Below are 25658 nucleotides of genomic sequence, written 5' to 3' on the forward strand. Positions count from 1 at the left end.
TTGGTAGTTCCCACAGCACTAAGCACAAGGATGAGTATATAGTAAGCATTTAATAGCTACTCATTATGGACTTTTTGTCATGGCATTTATATATGTATTTGAGAAACTATTTGCTTAATGATTTGCCCCCCTCACTGAACAAATTGGGTACTTAATGACCGTTTTGCTTACCATTGGATCCCTGGCACTTACCTCGGGACCTGGTATATGGTAGGTGCTCAATAAATATTTCCTGAGTTTTCCGCGTTTCCTTCCTGAAGCACAAGCATGGCGGTAATGCCTTGACTACTCTCAGCAACTAAGCTTGTTTCCGCAGTAGCAAGCGCCCGCAGCCTCTCCGGATGCATGTCATGTTCACAGCGAAGCTACTCCCTGCAGCCCATCCAAGAGGGGAGGATTCCAAACCGATACTTAGGCCAGCCCAGGCCCTTTACACACCCACACCTCCTCAGACCAGGGGAGGGGACGCCAGGACTATCCCAGGTGGAATATGCACTTCGTAGACACAAACTAATATCTCTGATCTACAAGGAAGCACAAGGGCAGAGTGGTACAGACCACACAGTGGTACTGCTGTCCAACCCTACATACTATATGAGCAATGATATCCCCTATACTTTACACCAAGACAACAATTTCCTGTACCTGTGTGAATTCCAAGAGCCTGATAGCATTCTGGTCCTTCAAAGCCTCCCCGGCAAGCAGTTACCAGCACACAAGGCCATGCTTTTTGTGCCTCAGAGAGATCCCAGTCAAGAACTTTGGGATGGCCCCCGATCTGGTACTGATGGAGCAACAGCTCTAACTAGAAGGGACGAAACCTATACGCTAGAAGAATTTCAACATGTTGGACCGAAACTGAAAACTGAGACACATACACTGTGGTATGACTGGATGAGGCCCGCTCACACAGCTCCACTGTGACTACATGCAGCAGTTGGCAGAGGTCAAAGCCAGGAGCAAGAACAAGGTTTGGGCTGTGCAGCAGCTGGTACGGAGTCTCAGGCTGATCAAATCTCCTGCAGAGACATAGAGAATGGACTTGAGGACACGGCGAGGGGAAGAGGTAAGCTGGGACGAAGTGAGAGAGTGGCATGGACATATATACACTACCAAATGTAAAACGGATAGCTAGTGGGAAGCAGCCGCATAGCACAGGGAGATCAGCTCGGTACTTTGTGACCACCTAGGGGGGTGGGATAGGGAGGGTGGGAGGGAGACGCAGAGGGAGGAGATATGGGGATATATGTTTATGTATAGCTGATTCACTTTGTTATACAGCAGATACTAACACACCATTGTAAAGCAATTACACTCCAATAAAATGTTAAATAAATAAATATATATATATATATATGTATATGAATGCCCCCCCCCAAAATTCTCCTGCAGAAATTGAACGAATGCAGATTGCTGGGAAGTTGACATCACAGGCTTTCATAGAGACCATGTTTGCCAGTAAAGACCCTGTAGAGGAAGGCTTCCTTTATGCTAAGTTTGAATTTGAATGCCAGGCCCCTGGTGCAGACGTCTTAGCCTACCCAACTGTGGTTGCTGGAGGTAATGGGTCAAACACTCTGCACTATGTGAAAAACAATCAACGTATCGAGGATGGGGAAATGGTGCTGCTGGATGGAGGTTGTGAGTCTTCTTGCTATGTGAGTGACATCACTCGTACCTGGCCTGTCAATGGCAGGTTCACGGCACCTCAGGCAGAACTCTATGAAGCTGTTCCAGAAGTCCAGAGAGATTGACCCCCTGCTCCCCTGGAACAAGCTTGGATAACATCTACAGCATGATGCTAACACTGATAGGACAGAAGCTTAAAGAGTTGGGGATCATGAAGAACATTAAGGAAAATAATGCCTTCAAGGCTGTTCGAAAATACTGTCCACATCATGTTGGCCATTACCTCGGGATGGAGGTCCACAACACCCCAGACATGCACTGCTCCCTCCCTCTGCAGCCTGGCATGGTAATCACAGTGGAGCCAGGTATTTATATTCCGGAGGATGACAAAGATGACCCTGAGAAGTTCCATGGTCTTGGTGTACAAATTGAGGATGATGTAGTGGTAACTGAGGACTCACCCCTTATCCTTTCTGCAGATTGTCCCAAAGAGATAAATGACATCGAACAGATATGCAGTAGGGCCTCAACCTTCATGGCGACCCACATGCGTATCAGGTTCAGGAGGGTTGGACGTTGGCCTCTGTGCACGTGTGCTTTCTGGGGGTCTCTGTGTGGACATTTATATACGTGTTCCACTGGGGAGTGCAGCAGCTATATGAGTGTATGCAATTGTGTATGTGGTCTTTTTTGTTTTATGTAGCTAGAAATCTGGGAAAATGAAGTTTTGGATTGTATATTACTGCAACTTTGGTAACATTAATTCTGTAACATTAATGACTCAGACAAGTTTAGTTTTAAGATGTAAAGAAAGATCTTCGTTACATATGTCCATGCATTCCAGTTAACACATGGATAAATTCTCTCCTTCTCTCCAGATCCTTCCCCTTCTGCACTTTTCTTGAGATCCACCTAATATCATAAGATTTTTGGGTAATGCTTATATATTTTGAGCCAATCACCAAGGTCTTTGCCTACACTGAAAACCACCCATCAGTGATTGTGGGTGGCCAGTACGTACCTTCCATAACACCTGCCTACCTATCCAGGAGCCCACATATCTACCAGAGCCACGTGAGCCTTCAGGGCATTGGTGTCCTACAGTCACACCATTCAGCCACAGTCGAGATTCCAGCAACACTAGCTATTGAACAAAACATTTTTGAGCCTTTCTTACTATTTGGTCGCCTGGGACCTGGAAGGTGTTTAGATTCTTGATAAGGAAGGAAATGAAAGAAAGAAAAGTATATCTGTGTCTGCTATAGATCCAGACCGTCATCCATCTGTTCTCAATCTAAAGATGATTCCTGGGCTTCCCTGGTGGTGCAGTGGTTGAGAATCTGCCTGCCAATGCAGGGGACATGGGTTCGAGCCCTGGTCTGGGAAGATCCCACATGCCGCGGAGCAGCTAGCCCCGTGAGCCACAATTACTGAGCCTGCGCGTCTGGAGCCTGTGCTCCGCAACAAGAGAGGCCGCGATAGGCCCGTGCACCGCGATGTGGAGTGGCCCCCACTTGCCGCAACTAGAGAAAGCCCTCGCACAGAAACGAAGACCCAACACAGCCATAAATAAATAAATAAAATTTTATAAATAAATAAATAAATAAAGATGATTCCTTTCCCAGACATCCATGCTTTCTTTATAGATTCTTAATGCATTGACCCTCAGAGCACACCCTTGAAGCTGCCTCCCTGGCCAAGGGCAGATCCTCTACCTACCCTATTAAAGTCAGAGGAATGGCACCCAGTATTCAGACAGACACCCCGGTTATCATTCTGTGATTTCCTCTAGTGCCGATAAGAACAAAATATGCAAGCCACCCAGTACCTGTAAACACCCTGTGATCCTTTCCTTCCTTGGACGTTAGCACTGGAAGGACAATGGTAAAGACTCATGTTTCCCTCAACACAGCACTGGATGCAATTATATAAAACTCACTTTGCAAAGTGAACAGGGCTAGACTACTGCAAATAGGTTATTTGGGAGCTTCTGTCATAAGGGGAAGCTTTAAGAACTAGTGTGTTCACCTCCTTTAAACCTGAATATGAGCCCAAGATGTATAAAACATGCCGATTGTTAGAACACAAATTCGAAAATTTTAAAGAAAATATTTGCTTTAGGGAAGAACGGGCTAGGAGATGAACACTCCTTGCAGTGCTAGAGATTTGCCCGTCTTGTCAGAGAAACCCAAGGTCCAGAGCCCAAAGCAGACAGGCAGTGACTTCATCAGGAGACAAAGATAATGTTAGCAACCAAAGTGATACAAATTGTGTCCTGACAGTGCTCACCCACAGATGCTTGGCTTTGCTCAGCAGCTGTGGGAATGGATGGTTGCACAGCTGGAGTCATCATCCCTGCGCCTGCTCTCTTCACCCCCCTCCAACTTTTCAGTCCTGTGCTTGTTACTTTCTAAGAGGGGACTGAAAAGAAACCCACAACTCTGGCTTCTCACTCCCTTGGCCTCTAAGGCCTCAACAACCTTTTTCTGGAATGGGGTTTCCTTTGTTCACTTACAATCCTGGAATAAGGAATTTCCTTTTCTTCCTATAAATCATTTTCTGTAGTCTTCAACTTTCTAGCTAAAAGCTTAGGTGGCTCTTATGAATAGCAGCCTACTTGGACGTGAAACAGACTACTTCTGGCTGGATTCCTGGCAAGTTCTACAGGTGTTGCAAGTCACATGTAGAACGACCGTTGTGGAATTTTTCTGGTGATTTATAGTCCCTGACCCAGGCATATTGTCCTTTGAGTCCCTGATTAACCACAGCAGCTAACATTTGCATCAGACGATCAGGACCTTCAAGAAATGACACAGTGAATGAACGTCTCAGAGCAGTGGTTTAGGGGCTGCCTGATCTATTCTGGATTGGTCAAGCAGATAATTGTGCACAGTGCCGGAATCTTGTTCATTCTTAGCCTTACCACAGACATGCTGCACATTTCCCTCCATGTTTCAGTATAATAAAAACTTCATATATACACCAATCTCTTCTAATGAAAACCTTAATTTTTTTAAAAAAATGCTTCAAATGTTACATTGGAATTTTTCTCCCTGAATTGAAGAGATACTGCTGAAATATTAACAATAATATTAACAATAACCTAAAGGAAAGACGTATATCTAGATGGCCTCCACCACATATTTTTATAGTTTTACTTCAGGAATTGTTATTTTTCTCTATAATTAAACTGGGACTGGGTTTTTTTTTTGAAACACATCAGTTGAAATAGAATAATAACTCTCCTCTTACCATGGTCATACCCAAGTTAGGAAGGTACTTTTCATGGTGACTTAAAGTTCTCTTTGTGTGTCTTCTTTCAAAATATTGTTATCTTTTTTATTAATTTTTGTAAGGTCAGAAAAGGAAAACTACTACTATAGACATTATATCTTAATTGGGTTTAAGATCCATAAAGTAAGTTAAATCCCCAGATAAAGACATTGTAACTCATTAAAATAGAAAAATTGGGCTTTGTTATGTTTTTCAAAACATACATAACCAACATCCTCCTTAGCTTTCTTTTTTTTTTTTTTTTTTTTTTTTTGCGGTATGTGGGCCTCTCACTGTTGTGGCCTCTCCTGTTGCGGAGCACAGGCTCTGGACGCGCAGGCTCAGCGGCCATGGCTCACGGGCCCAGCCACTCCGCGGCATGTGGGATCTTCCCGGACCGGGGCACGAACCCATGTCCCCTGCATCGGTAGGCGGACTCTCAATACTGCGCCACCAGGGAAGCCCCTCCTTAGCTTTCTTAATAATAGAAAGATTGCAAATATGATGCATGAGTGCTGCCTCTCCCTGTCCTGTGTCCATGTCACATAAGTACAGTATAGTGGCTGTCCCACCAGTTCCAGCTGTGACCTCAGAGTCCTTTGCAACACAGTGTTTCCAGTAACTGCTGTCCATAAAACAAGAGTTGGGATTTGAGTGAGACTCTGTCTACCATCCTTCAACTGGCATATGATCAATGATAAGGTAACTTCTTTGTGTGTGTATGTTAGAAACTAAGTGAGGGCCCAGGATGGTGGTCCAAGAGGTTTCCAAGCAACCTCTTGCTTGGAAGAGGTTTACACGGTGTGTTTTTTGTTTAGTTTAGTTTTTTTTTTTTTTTTAGTTTCCTGAAGTGGAATCTGTATCCCAAAACTTAAGCTGATAGGGTTAAGTTTTAAGCCTGGACAAATATACTTCCAGCTAAAGTGTTTACTAATCCTAATATGAGAAGATGAATACATCATTAAACCCTAATTGTAGGGCAGAATTCCACTGTCCCAAAGCATGTGTGTCTTCCTGGCTCCTCTCACCTCTGCCTATGTGTCACTGGGGAACTTGGGGTTAGCATCAGTATTATGCAGATCAGGGGTTCCCACTGAAACCAAGGCCTCTTGGGGTGTGCTTCATGAGAAGCTGAGAGAACTGCAGTCTTTGTGAGCATTTCTTAATGTTTTGTATGACTTTCGTGCAACTATGTAAGTTCAATTTGGACAAAATGCTGTTACTTTTTAAGGCCCTATTGACTGAAAGTAGATGTGTCATTCCCCAACAAGGGAAGACCATTTGTTACTGTCATTTTAAAAATAAACTATAAAACAATGTAAAAAAATAAATAAAATAAATATTTCCTGAAGAATACAATAATAAATGAAGGAATAAATAGACCATAGCACACCAGAGATTCATACCACTTCCCTTAGTGTCTCCAAGTGCATTTTACTCTTTCCATTTGGACTGTGTAGACAAATAATTACCCAGTGAATTTAGTTTCTTGTAAGCACTGAAAACATAACCTCATCTGCCCCTTGAGTCACAGGCCAGGAATTCTGTCACAGGGATGAATGTCCAGGATTTCCCTGAAGAGTTAGCCCTGGTAGAAACAGTAAGCTGTTTTTCCAAAACAAATAATTCCCAACAGCAACATTTATTTCATTTATTTTTATTTGAAATTTTACAGAAGGAAGCCAGAGTTACCGTTAAAGGTTCATGTTAGATTTTTTCGGTCCAAGATCTTGAGTTGAATAAATTCTCTCCAAAAAGGTTGTCAGATTGGTATATTTTAGGATAGTTGGGGGAAAATTGCTCCAGCAATTCTGTATGAAACAAAGAACAAACAATGCTAAAGGGAAATACAATAAATAAAGGGAGTGGTTATGTCTATGTGGTAGTGTTCAAATGATTTTTTATTATCTATTAATTATAAAATTAATATATATTATTAGGATAATCTTGGAAACCATTTATTTCTTCCTGCCCCTCCTCCTGGTCTTCCCAGTGTGGTGAGCAGGACCATGGGCCACACACTCTTTTTTTCTTTTTTAACATTTTTATTGGAGTATAATTGCCCTACAATGGTGTGTTAGTTTCTGCTTTATAACAAAGTGAATCAGTTATTCATATACATATGTTCCCATATCTCTTCCTTCTTGCGTCTCCCTCCCACACTCCCTATCCCACCCCTTTAGGTGGTCACAAAGCACCGAGCTGATCTCCCTGTGCTATGTGGCTGCTTTCCACTAGCTATCTATTTTACGTTCGGTAGTGTATATATGTCCATGCCACTCTCGCACTTCATCACAGCTTACCCTTCCCCCTCCCCATGTCTTCAAGTCCATTCACTAGTAGGTCTGTGTCTTTATTCCCATCTTGCCCCTAGGTCCTTCATGAACATTTTTTTTTTTTTAGATTCTATATATATGTGTTAGCATACGGTATTTGTTTTTCTCTTTCGGACTTACTTTACTCTGTATGATAGACTCTAGGTCCATCCACCTCACTACAAATAACTCAATTTCATTTCTTTTCAGGGCTGAGTAATATTCCATTGCATATATGTGCCACGTCTTCTTTATCCATTCGTCTGTCAATGGACACTTAGATTGCTTCCATATCCTGGCTATTGTAAATAGAGCTGCAGTGAACATTGTGGTACATGAGTTTTTTAGAACTATGGTTTTCTCAGGGTATATGCCCAGTAGTGGGGTTGCTGACCCCTATGGTAGTTCTATGTTTAGTTTTTTAAGGAACCTCCATGCTGTTCTCCATAGTGGCTGTATCAATTTACATTCCCACCAACAGTGTATGAGGGTTCCCTTTTCTCCACACCCTCTCCAGCATTTATTGTTTCTAGATTTTTTGATGATTGGCCATTCTGACTGGTGTGAGATGATATCTCATTGTAGTTTTGATTTGCGTTTCTCTAATGATTAATGATGTTGAGCATTCTTTCATGTGTTTGTTGGCAATCTGTATATCTTCTTTGGAGAAATGTCTATTTAGGTCTTCCACCCATTTTTAGATTGGGTTGTTTGTTTTTTTGAGATTGAGCTGCATGAACTGCTTGTAAATTTTGGAGATTAATCCTTTGTCAGTTGCTTCATTTGCAAATATTTTCTCCCATTCTGAGGGTTGTCTTTTTGTCTTGTTTATGGTTTCCTTTGCTGTGCAAAAGCTCTTAAGTTTCATTAGGTCCCATTTGTTTATTTTTGTTTTTATTTCCATTACTCTAGGAGGTGGGTCAAAAAGGATCTTGCTGTGATTTATGTCATAGAGTGTTCTGCCTATGTTTTCCTCTAAGAGTTTGATAGTGTCTGGCCTTACATTTAGGTCTTTAATCCATTTTGAGTTTATTTTTGTATATGGTGTTAGGGAGTGTTCTAATTTCATTCTTTTACATGTAGCTGTCCAGTTTTCCCAGCACCACTTACTGAAGAGGCTGTCTTTTCTCCATTGTATATTCTTGTCTCCTTTATCAAAGATAATGTGACTGTATATGCGTGGGTTAATCTCTGGGCTTTCTATCCTGTTCCATTGATCTGTATTTCTGCTTTTGTGCCAGTACCGTACTATGTTGATTACTGTAGCTTTGTAGTATAGTCTGAAGTCCGGGAGCCTGATTCCTGCAGCTCCGTTTTTAGTTCTCAAGATTGCTTCAGCTATTCAAGGTCTTTTGTGTTTCCATACAAATTGTGAAATTTTTTGCAAGGATTCTTCAGTATACGCAAATCAATCAACGTGATACACCATATTAACAAATTGAAGGAGAAAAACCATATGATCATCTCAATAGATGCAGAGAAAGCTTTCGACAAAATTCAACACCCATTTGTGATAAAAACCCTGCAGAAAGTAGGCATAGAGGGAACTTTCCTCAATATAATAAAGGCCATATATGACAAACCCACAGCCAACATCATCCTCAGTGGTAAAAAACTGAAACCATTTCCACTAAGATCCGGAACAAGACAAGGTTGCCCACTCTCATGACTATTATTCAACATAGTTTTGGAAGTTTTAGCCACAGCAATCAGAGAAGAAAAAGACATAAACAGAATCCAAATTAGAAAAGAAGAAGTAAAGCTGTCACTGTTTGCAGATGACATGATACTATACATAGAGAATCCTAAAGATGCTACCAGAAAACTAGTAGAGCTAATCAATGAATCTGGTAAAGTAGCAGGATACAAAATTAATACACAGAAATCTCTTGCATTCCTATACACTAATGTTGAAAAATCTGAAAGTGAAATTAAGAAAACACTCTTATTTACCATTGCAACAAAAAGAATAAAATATCTAGGAATAAACATACCTAAGGAGACAAAAGACCTGTATGCAGAAAATTATAAGACACTGATGAAAGAAATTAAAGATGATACGACTTCCGGGGAAGATGGCGGAAGAGTAAGACGCGGAGATCACCTTCCTCCCCACAGGTACACCAGAAATACAGCTACACGTGGAACAACTCCTACAGAACACCTACTGAATGCTGGCAGAAGACCTCAGACCTCCCAAAAGGCAAGAAACTCCCCATGTACCTGGGTAGAGCAAAGCGGAGAGATTCCCGCACAGAGGATCGGTGCCGAGCGGCACTCACCAGCCCGAGAGGCTTGTCTGCTCGCCCGCCAGGGCAGGTGGCGCTGGAAGCTGAGGCTCGGGCTTCAGTCAGAGCGCAGGGAGAGGACTGGGGCTGGCGGCAAGAACTCAGCCTGAAGGGGGCTAATGCGCCACAGCTAGCTGGGAGGGAGTCCGGGAAAACTCTGGAGCTGCCGAAGAGGCAAGAGACTTTTTCTTCCCTCTTGGTTTCCTGGTGCGCGAGGAGTGGGGTTAAGAGCGCTGCTTAAAGGAGCTCCACAGACGGGCGCGAGCCACGGCTGAAAGCGCAGAGCCCAGAGACGAGCGTGGGACGCTGGGGCTGCTGCTGCCGCCGCCAAGAAGCCTGTGTGCGAGCGCAGGTCACTGTCCACGCCGCCCTTCCGGGAGCCTGTACATCCCGTCACTGCCGGGGTCCCAGGATCCAGGGAAGGCTTCCCTGGGAGAACGCAGGGCATGCCTCAGGCTGGTGCAACGTCACGCCAGCCTCAGCCGCTGCAGGCTCGCCCTGCACTCCGTGCCCCTCCCTCCCCCCCGGCCTGAGTGAGCCAGAGTCCCCGAAGCGGCTGCTCCTTTAACCCTGTCCTGTCTGAGCGAAGAACAGACGCCCTCTGGCAACCTATACGCAGAGGCGGGGGCAGATCCAAAGATGAGACCCGGGAGCTGTGAGAACAAAGAAGAGAAAGGGAAATCTCTCCCAGCAGCCTCAGAAGCAGCGGATTAAAGCTCCACAATCAACTTGATGTACCCTGCATCTGTGGAATACAGGAATAGACAACAAATCATCCCAAATTGAGGAGCCAGGAGTCACTGCTCTACCTCTGAGGTGGGAGAGCCAATTTTAGGACACTGGTCCACAAGAGACCTCCCAGCTCCACATAATATCAAACGGCGAAAATCTTCCAGAGATCTCCATCTCAACACCAACACCCAGCTTCACTCAACGACCAGCAAGCTACAGTGCTGGACACCCTATGCCAAACAACTAGCAAGACAGGAACACAACGCCACCCATTAGCAGAGAGGCTGCCTAAAATCATAAAAAGCCCGCAGACACCCCAAAACACACCACCAGACGTGGACCTGCCCACCGGAAAGACAAGATCCAGCCTCATCCACCAGAACACAGGCACTAGTCCCCTCCACCAGGAAGCCTACACAACCCACTAAACCAACCTTAGCCACTGGGGACAGACACCAAAAACAACGGGAACTACGAACCTGCAGCCTGCAAAAAGGAGACCCCAAACACGGTAGCATAAGCAAAATGAGAAGACAGAAAAACACACAGCAGGAGAAGGAGCAAGATAAAAACCCACCAGACCTAACAAATGAAGAGGTAATAGGCAGTCTATCTGAAAAAGAATTCAAAATAATGATAGTAAAGATGATCCAAGATTCTATTTCCAAGATGCAAAATCTTGGAAACAGAATAGACAAAATGCAAGAAACAGTTAACAAGGACCTAAAAGAACTAAAGATGAATCAAGCATCGATCAAAAACACAATAAATGAAATGAAAAATACTCTAGATGGGATCAATAGCAGAATAACTGAGGCAGAAGAACGGATAAGTGAGGTGGAAGAGAAAATAGTGGAAATAACTGCTGCAGAGCAAAATAAAGAAAAAAGAATGAAAAGAACAGAGGACAGTCTCAGAGACCTCTGGGACAACATTAAGTGCACCAACATTTGAATTATAGGGGTTCCAGAAGAAGAAGAGAAAAAGAAAGGGACTGAGAAAATATTTGAAGAGATTATAGTTGAAAACTTCCCTAATATGGGAAAGGAAATAGTTAATCAAGTCCAGGAGGCACAGAGAGTCCCATACAGAATATATCCAAGGAGAAATACTCCAAGACACATATTAATCAAACTGTCAAAAATTAAACACAAAGAAATCATATTAAAAGCAGCAAGGCAAAAACAACAAATAACACACAAGGGAATCCCCATCAGGATAACAGCTGATCTCTCAGCAGAAACTCTACAAGCCAGAAGGGAGTGGCAGGACATAATTAAAGTGATGAAGGAGAAGAACCTGCAACCAAGATTACTCTACCCAGCAAGGATCTCATTCAGATTTGATGGAGAAATTAAAACGTTTACAGACAAACAAAAGCTGAGAGAGTTCAGCACCACTAAACCAGCTTTACAACAAATGCTAAAGGAACTTCTCTAGGCAAGAAACACAGCAGAAGGAAAAGACCTACAATAATGAACCCAAAACAATTAAGAAAATGGGAATAGGAACACACATATCGATAATTACCTTAAATGTAAATGGACTAAATGCTCCCACCAAAAGACACAGAGTGGCTGAATGGATACAAAAACAAGACCCATATATATGCTGTCTACAAGAGACCCACTTCAGACCTAGAGACACATACAGATTGAAAGTAAGGGGATGGAAAAAGATATTCCATGCAAATGGAAACCAAAAGAAAGCTGGAGTAGCAATTCTCATATCACACAAAATAGACTTTAAAATAAAGACTACTAGAAGAGACAAAGAAGGACACTACATAATGATCAAGGGATCGATCCAAGAAGAAGATATAACAATTGTAAATATTTATGCACCCCACATAGGAGCACCTCAATGCATAAAGCAAATACTAACAGCCATAAAAGGAGAAATCGACAGTAACACAATCATAGTAGGGGATTTTAACACCCCACTTTCACCAATGGACAGATCATCCAATATGAAAATAAATAAGGAAACACAAGCTTTAAATGATACATTAAACAAGATGGACTTAATTGATATTTATAGGACATTCCATCCAAAAACAACAGAAAACACATTTTTCTCAAGTGCTCATGGAACATTCTCCAGGATAGATCCTATCTTGGGTCACAAATCAAGCCTTGGTAAATTTAAGAAAATTGAAATCGTATCAAGTATCTTTTCCGACCACGACGCTATGAGATTAGATATCAATTACAGGAAAAGATCTGTAAAAAATACAAACACATGGAGGCTAAACAATACACTACTTAATAGCGAAGTGATCACTGAAGAAATCAAAGAGGAAATTAAAAAATACCTAGAAACAAATGACAATGGAGACACGACAACCCAAAACCTATGGGTTGTAGCAAAAGCAGTTCTAAGAGGGAAGTTTATAGCAATACAATCCCACCTTAAGAAACAGGAAACATCTCGAAAAAACAACCTAACCTTGCACCTAAAGCAATTAGAGAACGAAGAGCAAAACAATCCCAAAGTTAGCAGAAGGGAAGAAATCATAAACATCAGATCAGAAATAAATGAAAAAGAAATGAAGGAAACGATAGCAAAGATCAATAAAACTAAAAGCTGATTCTTTGAGAAGCTAAACAAAATTGATAAACCATTAGCCAGACTCATCAAGAAAAAAAGAGAGAAGACTCAAATCAATAGAATTAGAAATGAAAAAGGAGAAGTAACAACTGACATTGCAGAAATACAAAAGATCATGAGAGATTACTACAAGCAACTCTATGCCAATAAAATGGACAACTTGGAAGAAATGGACAAATTCTTAGAAATGCACAACCTGCCAAGACTGAATCAGGAAGAAATAGAAAATGTGAACAGACCAATCACAAGCACTGAAATTGAAACTGTGATTAAAAATCTTCCAACAAACAAAAGCTAAGGACCAGATGGCTTCACAGGTAAATTCTATCAAACATTTAGAGAAGAGCTAACACCTATCCCTCTCAAACTCTTCCAAACTATAGCAGAGGGAGGAACACTCGCAAACTCATTCTATGAGGCCACCATCACCTTGATACCAAAACCAGACAAGGATGTCACAAAGAAGGAAAACTACAGGCCAATATCACTGATGAACATAGATGCAAAAATCCTCAACAAAATACTAGCAAACACAATCCAACAGCACATTACAAGGATCATACACCATGATCAAGTGGGGTTTATCCCAGGAATGCAAGGATTCTTCAGTATACGCAAATCAATCAACGTGATACACCATATTAACAAATTGAAGGAGAAAAACCATATGATCATCTCAATAGATGCAGAGAAAGCTTTCGACAAAATTCAACACCCATTTATGATAAAAACCCTGCAGAAAGTAGGCATAGAGGGAACTTTCCTCAACATAATAAAGGCCATATGTGACAAACCCACAGCCAGCATCGTCCTCAATGGTGAAAAACTGAAACCATTTCCACTAAGATCAGGAACAAGACAAGGCTGCCCACTCTCACCACTCTTATTCAACCTAGTTTTGGAAGTTTTAGCCACAGCAATCAGAGAAGAAAAGGAAATAAAAGGAATCCAAATTGGAAAAGAAGAAGTAAAGCTGTCACTGTTTACAGATGACATGATACTATACATAGAGAATCCTAAAGATGCTACCAGAAAACTAGTAGAGCTAATCAATGAATCTGGTAAAGTAGCAGGATACAAAATTAATGCACAGAAATCTCTGGCATTCCTATATAGTAATGATGAAAAATCTGAAAATGAAATCAAGAAAACACTCCCATTTACCATTGCAACAAAAAGAATAAAATATCTAGTAATAAACCTACCTAAGGAGACAAAAGACCTGTATGCAGAAAATTATAAGACACTGATGAAAGAAATTAAAGATGATACAAATAGATGGAGAGATGTACCATGCTCTTGGATTGGAAGAATCAACATTGTGAAAATGACTCTACTACCCAAAGCAATCTACAGATTCAATGCAATCCCTGTCAAACTACCACTGGCCTTTTTCACAGAACTAGAACAAAAAATTTCACAATTTGTATGGAAACACAAAAGACCCCGAATAGCCAAAGCAATCTTGAGAACGAAAAATGGAGCTGGAGGAATCAGGCTCCCTGACTTTAGACTATACTACAAAGCTACAGTAATCAAGACAGTATGGTTCTGGCACAAAAACAGAAAGATAGATCAATGGAACAGGATAGAAAGCCCAGAGATAAACCCATGCACTTATGGTCACCTTATCTTTGATAAAGGAGGCAGGAATATACAGTGGAGAAAGGACAGTCTCTTCAATAAGTGGTGCTGGGAAAACTGGACAGGGACATGTAAAAGTATGAGATTAGATCACTCCCTAACACCATACACAAAACTAAGCTCAAAATGGATTAAAGACCTAAATGTAAGGCCAGACACTATCAAACTCTTAGAGGAAAACATAGGCAGAACACTCTATGACATAAATCACAGCAAGATCCTTTTGGACCCACCTCCTAGAGAAATGGAAATAAAGACAAAAATAAACACATGGGACCTAATGAAACTTCAAAGCTTTTGCACAGCAAAGGAAACCATAAACAAGACCAAAAAACAACCCTCAGAATGGGAGAAAGTATTTGCAAATGAAGCAACTGTCAAAGGATTAATCTCCAAAATTTATAAGCAGCTTATGCAGCTCAATATCAAAAAACAAACAACCCAATCCAAAAATGGGCAGAAGACTTAAATAGACATTTCTCCACAGAAGATATACAAACTGCCAACAAACACATGAAAGGATGCTCAACATCTTTACTCATTAGAGAAATGCAAATCAAAACTACAATGAGATATCATCTCACACCAGTCAGAATGGCCATCATCAAAAAATCTAGAAACAATAAATGCTGGAGAGGGTGCGGAAAAAAGGGAACACTCTTGCACTGCTGGTGGGAATGTGAATTGGTACAGCCACTATGGAGAACAGTATGGAGGTTCCTTAAAAAACTACAAATAGAACTACCATATGACCCAGCAATCCCACTATTGGGCATATACCCTGAGAAAACCATAATTCAAAAAGAGTCATGTACCAAAATGTTCATAGCAGCCCTATTTACAATAGCCCGGAGCTGGAAACAACCTAAGTGTCCATCATCGGATGAATGGATAAAGAAGATGTGGCACATATATACAATGGAATATTACTCAGCCGTTAAAGAAAACGAAATTGAGCTATTTGTAATGAGGTGGATGGACCTAGAGTCTGTCATACAGAGTGAAGTAAGTCAGAAAGAGAAAGACAAATACTGTATGCTGACACATATATATGGAATTTAAGAAAAAAAATGTCATGAAGAACATAGGGGTAAGACAGGGATAAAGACACAGACCTACTAGAGAATGGACTTGAGGATGTGGGGAGGGGGAAGGGTAAGCTGTGACAAAGTGAAAGAGCGGCATGGACATATATACACTACCAAACGTAAGGTAGATAGCTAGTGGGAAGCAGCCACATAGCACAGGGGGATCAGCTCGGTGCTTTGTGACCACCTGGAGGGTTGGGATAGGGAGGGTGGGAGGGAGACGCAAAAGGGAGGGGATATGGGAACATACGTATATGTATAACTGATTAAATTTGTTATAAAGCAGAAAAAAAATATGTAGGATTAGAAAGAATTATATTGAAACAGTAATAAATATTTACATTAAAAACAAAAAAAAACAAAAAACAAAAAATATAAAAAATAAAAAAATAAAGATGATACAAATAGATGGAGAGATATGCCATGTTCTTGGATTGGAGGAATCAACATTGTGAAAATGACTATATTACCCAAAGCAATCTACAGATTCATTGCAATCCCTATCAAACTACCACTGGCATTTTTCACAGAACTAGCACACACTCTCTTAAGACCAAAACCTTGGATCATCTTAGTTTCTTCACTTTGTGTCATCTTCCACAGCCAAAGGAGCACTGCTTACTGATCTTATTGTTGGTATTTGCCTTCATCAGCTTGGGCTGCTATAACAAAGTACCGTGGGCTAGATGTTAAAGCAGACATTTATTTCTCAAAATTCTGGTGGCTGGGAAGGCCAAGATCAAGGTATCTGCAAATTCATTTCCTGGTGAGAACCTTCTTTCTGGCTTATGCAGCCACCTTCTTGCTATGTCTTCACATGGCAGAGAGAGAGAAGGAGCTCTACTCTCTCTTCCTCTTCTTTTTTTAATTAATTGAAACATAGTTGATTTACAGTGTTTTGTTAATTTCTGCTGTACAGCAAAGTGATTCAGATTATATATATATATATATACATATATATATATATATATATATATATATATATATACACACACATATTTTTAAATATTTTTTTCCATTATGGCTTATCACAGGATATTGAATATAGTTCCCTGTGCTATATAGTAGGACCTTGTTGTTTCTCTTCTTCTTATGAGAACACCAGTTCCCTCATGGAGACCACACCTTCATGACCTCATCTCAACCTAATTATAGCTCAAAGGCCCCACCTCCTAATACCATCACATTGGGGGTTAGGGCTTCAACATATGAATTTGGGCAGGGGGGGACATTCAGTCCCTAATACTACTTAGCAAATCATTCCAAAACTTAGTGCCTCAAAGCAGTTATTATGAATTCTCTTGGTTCTCTGGGTTAACAGGGATCAGTTGAGTAGTCCACATTGAGGGTCTCTCATGCAGTTGTAGTCATGTGTCAACTGGATGTCCAAGATGTCTGGACGTTCACATGCTGACAGCTAATGACAGCTACCAGCTGGGAGCTCAGCTGGGGCTGTCAACCAAAGTGACTATGAGTAGATTTTCCATGTGACTGGAGCTTCTCAACGCATGGCAGCTGGATTCCAAGACAGACTGACACAGGAGTAAGCATTCCAAAAGGCCCAGGTGACAGTTATATGACCTCTGTATTACCTGTACCTTGGTAATTAGATACAGAATCTTGATGAGATTCAGCTCCTGTCTTTTGGTAAGAATATTTCTTGGGTGGTGCTGTGTACTTCCAGTGGAAAGGATATAATTCCTGGTTGTTTGTCTTTTTATAATAACAGTCATTGATGATCAAATGTCTAGATAAAGTAATTCATCAGGAGTTCAAATATTCACTTTTCAAAGATCATTCTGGCTATAGCATAAGTTATCTTAAAAAAGGAATAAATGTCACAGTTATGTACAGCTTCATGAGAATGGCAATCAAAATCAAGTCATAAATATATGAAGATTTATTAGGTACTTCATGCTGGTTTGATCATTTTAATAGTCTAAAAATAAGTTCAAAGGGGAGTGGGAAAAAAAGGAATAAATTGTTTTGGCATACTTTCACTGATACTGATCAGTTATTTCAAAAAAGATCCTCATTTTTTTTAAAATTTCTAATTAAAACATCAGCCCTTAAAGGTTAACAAACAATTTATTCACCCCCACAGCCAGGATGGATAACTGTAGCCTGAAACATTGGGTTTCCTCAAATGCTTACTTTTTCTTTCCTTTCTCCTCTTTTTTTCTTCTCTCTTTTCCTTCTCTAATTCCCACCTCCCTCCTCCACCCAACCTTGATTTATCACTTTTTTTCTCAGGCAAGGAAATATCTTGAGCTTTCTTTTTTTTTTTTTAAAGGCAGCCAATCACAAATGTAACAAAATTATAAACACTGTGGTAAAAGCTGCTTTCATCCAGGAGCTTCCCGAACTGAGGAGTGTGTACCCCACTGTAGTAGTCATGGCCAGATGTTTTCCTGGAAGGTCCAAAGGCATTTCAGCAAGAAATCAAACATTATCTGCATCCCTTGAGAGGAAACAGAGCAGAGGAGAGGATAGAACACAGGCTTTGGAGCCCGATAAACCTTGACTGCATGGATTCCCAGCTCCACCACAAAGCACGTCATCGCTGTTACAGTTCCAAGAGGAGATATGCTTCTCAAGCTTTAATGAGCCTTCCAAACACCTGTGAATTTTGTTAGAATGCAAAATCCGAGGCAGTAGTCTTGGAGTCAGGCCTGAGATTCTGCATTTCTGACAAGCTCCCAAGTGATTCCTATGCTCCTAGACTGTGCACCACAGGAGCCAGTGTTTCTGCCCTGAAAGAAAGTCAATCCTGCGTGTTTGCTCTGTGGAACAGGATTCTCCCCACTGGGTCCCGAGCACATCAAATGACATTGTCACAGCCTTCGTGACCCACACTAGTGGGAAATGTCTCCCACATAACTTTGTAATAAGCGGTAACACTTACCCCTTAACCACAGGGTATGGATGGCAACTTACTGCAAGTAATGCTGTGTGTGAAGAAGACTGGGCATTGCCCTTCACAAAGAGAAGACAGCAAGAGGGTTTGGAAGCCCACCAAGAAGCAATACTCTTGTCTCTGTCCAAGAGAAGCCAAGATTTTACCACAGGCCTGAAGTCTGGGTGGCCCTTTGGGTTTCCAGTCTGCACACAAAAAAATGACATTATGATAATTAGTCCCCACAACATACTTTCAAGGGAGACATTATTAGACCCATGTTATAGGTGGAGAAACTACAGACATGGGGAAGTTATTTTTCCCACCCAAGGCCACCCAAAGTGTCAGGGATGAAAATGAGGTCAAGAACCAAAAACCGTGGGCAAGCTGTCCTCAGCATGAGCCATGAGACATTTTCTGCAAGGAATGTTTAGGCCCTCGTTAAACAGTCTATATTAAAAGTGAGGGGTAGAAAAGCACAAAAGAGCTGTACATAAAATATTTTGTTATTTGTTATAATCTGTTATGATTTTGAACGTATTCATCACCACAAATGTTTTTCACAATCACCATTTCTCGAATATCTTTTATTATTATGTCTGTGTGACTTTGGACATGTTATTTAATCTCTCTGTGCCTCCATTTCCTCACCTGTGGAAAATTGGGATAATAATTAGCTCCCCTGTGAAAAATTGGGATCTCGCCAAGAATGAAATGAGAGCCCGCATGTAAGGAAATTTAGCAGAGTCTGGCTTGTGGTAGGTATCATGTAAGTATTAGTTATTCCTACACAGATAGTGTGACGCATCTCCTCAACAATAACACAAGTTTGTCTGTGGTGGGAGCCATGGGATTCACTGTTCTCTGTTCTCCATGATTCTGGAGTGGTAGTGAACTTGGAGTAGGCTTTAAAAAGTAATTTTCTGTCTGAATCCCAAAGGACAAGATTTCTCTATGTGACTCAATTCCTTTCCCAAGTTTCATATTGTGCAGACATACCCCTCTAACTTTCCCAGAATAAATATTTGTCATTATATACATGAGATGCCCAGTTTCTAAGAATGTTTTTGTTATCATGATTTCCTCATATTTTATAACCTTCAAAGTGATTTCACAAACGTCATCTCACTGAAAACTTATAGCAATACTATGAAGAAGGCAAAATCTTAATGTGTCCATTTTATGGATGGGGAAACTGAGACACTCTGAAGTAAAGTAATTCCCTCCAGGTCATATTGATTAATAGTAATAATACTAGTTACTAATACTAACATTTCTGAAAACTCAATATTAGGTTAAACACATGAAAATGCTGATATTCTACCTCTTTAAAGCTGCAAAATAGTAATTTCATATTGTCCTACATAAATGCTAAGTGCATCTGTCACTAATCCTCATATCAACTCTATAAGGTAAGAACAAATCCCCATTTTATCAACAAGGGGAGTGAAGATTTAGGGATAAAAACATTCGCCCAGGAATTCCCTGGCAGTCCAGTGGTTAAGACTCCGCACTGTCAACTCACAGGGCACAGGTTCAATCCCTGGTCTGGGAACTAAGATCTCATATACACTGTGGTGCAGCCAAAAGATAAATTAAAAAAAAAAAAAGACATTTGCCCAAGGTCAAACAGTGGAGCCAGGATTCAAACCCAGGCCAGTATGACTCGAAGCCCAAACTATTAACAACTCCACCATATGGCCTAGGAAATGGCAGAGCTTGATGACGCTATTGATGCAACATTTTTAGTATTAAAAACATAACAGGTTTATACTCACTCTCTATAACAACCACATAAGGGAGAAAAGATCACCCCCGTACTGAAAATGAGAAAGCTGAGATTCAGAAAGTTTTATGGCTTGGTCAAAGTCACATAGCCCTTAAATGTTGGAGTTGGGACACAAACCAGGGCTGTGCAACTTCAAAATTTGGGGTCTTTACCACCTGAGGCCCTTTTAAAATTGCCAGAGTCCAGATGCTTCTGCAGACCAATTGAATCACAACCTCTTGAGGTGGAACACAGGTATGGATAGTATTTGAAACTCCCCAGGTGACCCCCCGTGCAGATAAGCTTGGGAACCACTGTACTATGCTCCAACCCTTCCCACCCCGCCTACTTCCTCTTCTACTCTATGGCACCTACAGGCGGATAAAATCTGGCCCTGAGGGTTCTGCTGTTAGTTTAACCCCCCTGCGGTGATCTTAACTGTGTTTTATACAGCGTGATTGCTTATTTCCCAGACACACATTCTGCAGAGAGCTCCCAGCAGCAACTAAACCAAGCCACAGCAATGGACCAATCTGAGTATCTTCCCACTGACAACAGTCAGCTGTCACTGAGGCTAAAATGGACAATGGTTCATCGAGGGAGGCCCTCCACTCTCCTGAGTGTTTAGCTTTGGCCTCAATAGGTACCCTGAATGGAGACAGCTGAGCATCACTGGAGTCTGGCTGGGGAGCAAGGATGAGGCTCTGGCCAGCCCTGCAGAGTGGGGCAGCCCTCCACCTTCTCCATCACTCACATTCACCATATGCAGGGTCAGGGTCACGCTACTGGATGTAAGTGGCGGAGGCATGTGTTGCCTCCCACTGGGTCCAGTCACCGCCAGTCCAGAATACTTCATCTGTCCAGACTTCGCTTATTGTCAAAAATATGCTTCTTTGATTCCTGCAAGCCAAACCCATGGAAAAATAACAGAAACCAAATGCCAGGGAAATGGTGCCAAGGCAAACACATGTGAGCCCTGAAATAACAGGAGATACTGTGGTCACGTCTGACCTTCTGAACTGTGCTATGGGTTGAAGCAAAAACAGCTCTTGCTGCTGCTTACGGGGTGCGTGGTAATACTAGTTTATTTGTAGTGCGAAAGAACTTGGATTTAAAGAGATTGCCTTTTGAAACTTGGACTCGGCCAAGGGGCCAGAAATAATATCATTTTGAGGAATGACTTTTTTTTAAAAGAAGACCACTTCACCTCTGTAATCAACATAAGCCCAGAATCTCCTGATTTTTATCTGTCAAATGATTAATATCTAAGACTCCTAGAGCTTCTACAAATGTTTCTCTTCTGATTATAGCAATATTTTGGTGCAGGCTAAGGTAGAAGCAGGAATGCAAGTTCACTTGTTGATTTCAGCAGCCTGCAAGAGATAAATGTGGAAGGGCCCAGATGGAAAAGTAAAATGATGACTCAGGGTCAAATGTGAATACACAGAAGGCTCCTGGATTCCACACTAACCAGTTCAGGCCCCAGTAGTAAGGCCTGCTAGGGGGCTGCCAATACTTACATTCCCAGTAGCTGTATTCTGGGCATACAAAACAAGTTACTGGGAGGAATTTGCTGGACATTAACATTACCAAGAAAAGACCACAAGTTACAGAGTTCACGCAAATGAAGACTGGTTCCCATGGAAGAGATTAAAACAATCGCCAAGCTTGCCTAAGAACGAAATACACATTCTCATATAGTTTTTCGGGTAATAGTCTCATCCTTTAGTTACATCATTTGCTGCATATCCAGAAGATGTGTGTCTTAAAGAGAAAGAAAAATACATGGTAAAACTAGCTTTATTCTAATTATTGTGAGGGGAAATACCCTATAAAAGAAGTAATACTACAAATAATCTGCAGTGCTTACTACGTGTTCAGGTACACGGTAAAAGTTAACTACTTTTCTTATTAATATATTTAGTCCTCACAAACAGTGATTGCCAGAAATTCTATTTTTATTTTATTGGAGTTATATTTATCAATCTTATCATCTATTCTTTCTCTTGTTTTAGGGATCAAAAAGTCAAAACATTGTTTAAGAATAAAAAAATCCCCCAAATCATAAAAATATTTATCCTGTATTTTCTTCTACAAAGTTCCAATGTTCAATTGTCATATTGAGGTTTATAATTTATTGGGATTTTTTTTTTTTTTTTTTTTGCGGTACGCGGGCCTCTCACTGCTGTGGCCTCTCCCGTTACGGAGCACAGGCTCCGGACGTGCAGGCTCAGCGGCCATGGCTCACGGGCCCAGCCGCCCCGCGGTATGTGGGATCTTCCCGGACCGGGGCACGAACCCGTGTCCCCTGCATCGGCAGGCGGACTCTCAACCACTGCGCCACTAGGGAAGCCTGGGATTTTTTTTAAATTAATTAACTTATTTATTTTCGGCTGCATTGGGTCTTTGTTGCTGCACTTGGGTTTTCTCTAGTTGCGGTGAGCGGGGGCTACTCTTGGTTGCAATGTGTGGGCTCCTCATTGTGGTGGCTTCTCTTGTTGCAGAGCACGGCCTCTAGGTGCGCAGGCTTCAGTAGTTGTGGCACACTGACTCAGTAGTTGTGGCACATGGGCTTAGTTGCTCCGTGGCATGTGGGACCTTCCTGGACCAGGGCTTGAACCCATGTCCCCTGCATTGGCAGGCGGATTCTTAACCACCATGCCACCAGGGAAGTCCCCTATCAGGAATTTATTTTGGATGAAGATGTGCAGTAGGAATCAAATATATTTTCTTCCAAATGGATAACCAATTTTCCTATCACTTATTCCCAGTACCACCATCCTTTCCACAACAGTAATGTCACATTCCTCACATGTCAAGTTTACATATCTTGTGTGGGTTGGCTTCTGGGCTTCGTTCTGTCTATTCCTGTCATGACACCACACAATCTTAATTACTGCAGCTTTATAGTAAGTTTATATCTGGCAGAAGAAGTCCAACACCCTCCCCACCCATCTTGTCTATTCTTTTATGATACTGAACTTTGCCCTTTTCTTTCAATTTTAGGAACACTTGATTAAGTTTCAGGAAAAACTCTGTTGAGTTTTTTGCTGTAATTTGCAAGTTAACTTGGGAGAATTGGCATCTTCTAGATACTGTCCTTCCATCAATGAACATGGTATGTTTCTCCATTCTGTTGCCTTTTTTTTTTCTATTGACAGAAAGAGTCTTTGTCTTATCCCTGATTTTAAAGAAAAAGATTTTAACATGTCATCCTTAAAAATGTTTGCTGTAGGTTTTTAATAGATGCCCTTATTAATTGAGCAAGTTTCCTTCTATTCCTATTTTCCTAATAGTTGGCTGACCGTTTTTAATCATGAATAGGTATTGAATTTTATCAAATACTGTTGAGACAATCACATGTTTTTTTCCTTTCATCTTTTTAATGTCAACTCATCTTTGCATTCCTATGATAAATCCAACTTTATTTTAATATGTCCATTAATATTCTAGTATTTTGCTTACTTAGGTACATGTGTTTATAAATATGGCTGGTTTATAATGTTTCTTTCTTACACTCTCTTTATCTGAGTTGGGAAATGTTCCCTTCCCTTCTATTCTTTCATAAAATTGTCAGCAGCGTGCAGTTACCTGTTCCTTGAGTGATTAGCCAAACTCATGTGGTCCTATGGAGGGTTAGGGGGTTAACTTTTAGCAACTGATTCCATTTCTCTAGTGGTGAAATTCGTACTCTTGTTTCCATTTCTTCTTGAGATAGTGTTGATGTCATATTTTTTTAAGACGGTGATCACTTCTGTCTTTTCAAATTTATGGGCCTAATATCTTCTTTTTATCTTTATGATGTCTGTAGTTATGACTCCTTTTTCATTTCTAATATTGTTTGTGAATGCTGTCTTTTTTTTTTAAGTTTTGATAAATAAGTTTTATTTCAAAGCATCAATTGGAGTGGACACTGTGCTCCACCAAGATTCGCTAGGGTCCTGTCACTTCTCTTCCAGATTCAGAGTGGTTTTACTTCTGATGACTAGCTTAAAACTCTTCTTCAGAGGACTGTCCTCAGGCTACTGGAGTCACTTTGCCCACATATGCAGAATGACAAAAATGTCTGGGAATTCACATCCACTTCAATTAATCCTTAGCCAATAACTGACAGCTGTGGGGATATGGAACCCCCTCCTCCTACAACCAAGAGGAACAGCTCTGAAGTATAATACATACTTCAGAAGCCCACTGTGGGATCAGGCTGAAGCTCTTTTCTGTGGGACCCGGCCTGAGATTGTACCTTGCTTAGCTTCTTCTCCCCAACTGGCCTTCACTACCCCCTCATATGCTTCTCTAGTTGCATTTCTGTAGTAGATCAAGGACACACTCATCCTCATCTCCAAGTTTGCTTTGGAGGCACACAATAAGACAGCAGTTTTATTTTTTCAATTCTCTATATTGTATTTTGTTTTCTGTGACTTTCATTAATGCATTTCATCTTTACTATTTTCTTTTTTCTGTTATTTTTGGTATAACTTATTTTCTTGAACGGATGGTTAACTCCTTCATTGTTAGTCTCCTTTTTCTAATATTATCATTTAAGGCTATAAATTTTATGCTAAGTACTGCTTTAGCTACCTCCCACAAGTTTTCATACGTTGCATTTTCATTATTTTTTAGGTGTAAATGTTTCCTCATTTTCATACTTATTTCCTCTTTGTGATAATCATTAGTGCTGGTCACTGACACATCCAGTTCTCCTCTTTTGGTCAGGTCCCCATCCCAAAGTCAGCCATGGCAATAGATATGCTTTGGCCAACATAAGATGAGTGGAAGTGATGTGTGTAATTTGGGGGCAGAAAACTTTAAAAGCCACATACTCTTCCCTCCACCACTGCAACTAGTTGCCAAATTGCAGAAACTCCATCAGCTTGGGTCTCAGAGGGAGGAAAGCCAGGAATGGAGCTCCCACTGGCTTACACTAGAAGTGCACAATATATGGGAAATAAACTTCCATTGCTTTAAGATCTTGAGATATTTTAGGTCTGTGCACTATTGCAGCATAATTTACACTAATCTGACTGTTGCATCTACCATAGTCTGTAGAAATGCTTTTCCTTCTCTATTTCTAAGCTTCAACAGTATAGAGTAGTTCCAGGTATTGTTTTTCAAGTTTATATTTTATTGGAGAGTGGTCAGAGAATATATCCTATATATTACTAAGTCTAGTATTTGATGAGATTTCCTTTGTGGGCTAGCAAGCTGTTATTGAGTCATATATGTGTAGACTAGATTAAGCTAACTAATTGGATTATTCAAACCTTCAATCTCTTTACTAATTTTTGACTTTTTCATCTATCAATCACTAAAAGATGTTTTTAAAAACCTACTACATACAGATTTTCAAATGTTTCTTTATAAGTCAATTGATTTGTGCATTAAATATATTTGAGGCCATATTATTAAGTACAT

General features: G+C 40.8%; 1 pseudogene across 1 annotated transcript; it reads left to right on the plus strand.

The window, feature by feature from the left end:
- The first annotated feature begins 338 nt into the window (after positions 1-338).
- On the plus strand, positions 339-10164 carry LOC308620815 (xaa-Pro aminopeptidase 3-like; annotated as a pseudogene). The gene is made up of 3 exons: positions 339-1025; positions 1393-2187; positions 10095-10164. The product of its transcript is annotated as a xaa-Pro aminopeptidase 3-like (transcript).
- Positions 10165-25658: the final 15494 nt, after the last annotated feature.

This window comes from Mesoplodon bidens, assembly GCF_964165515.1.
Source record: "Mesoplodon bidens genome assembly, chromosome: 7".
Lineage (NCBI taxonomy): Eukaryota > Metazoa > Chordata > Mammalia > Artiodactyla > Ziphiidae > Mesoplodon > Mesoplodon bidens.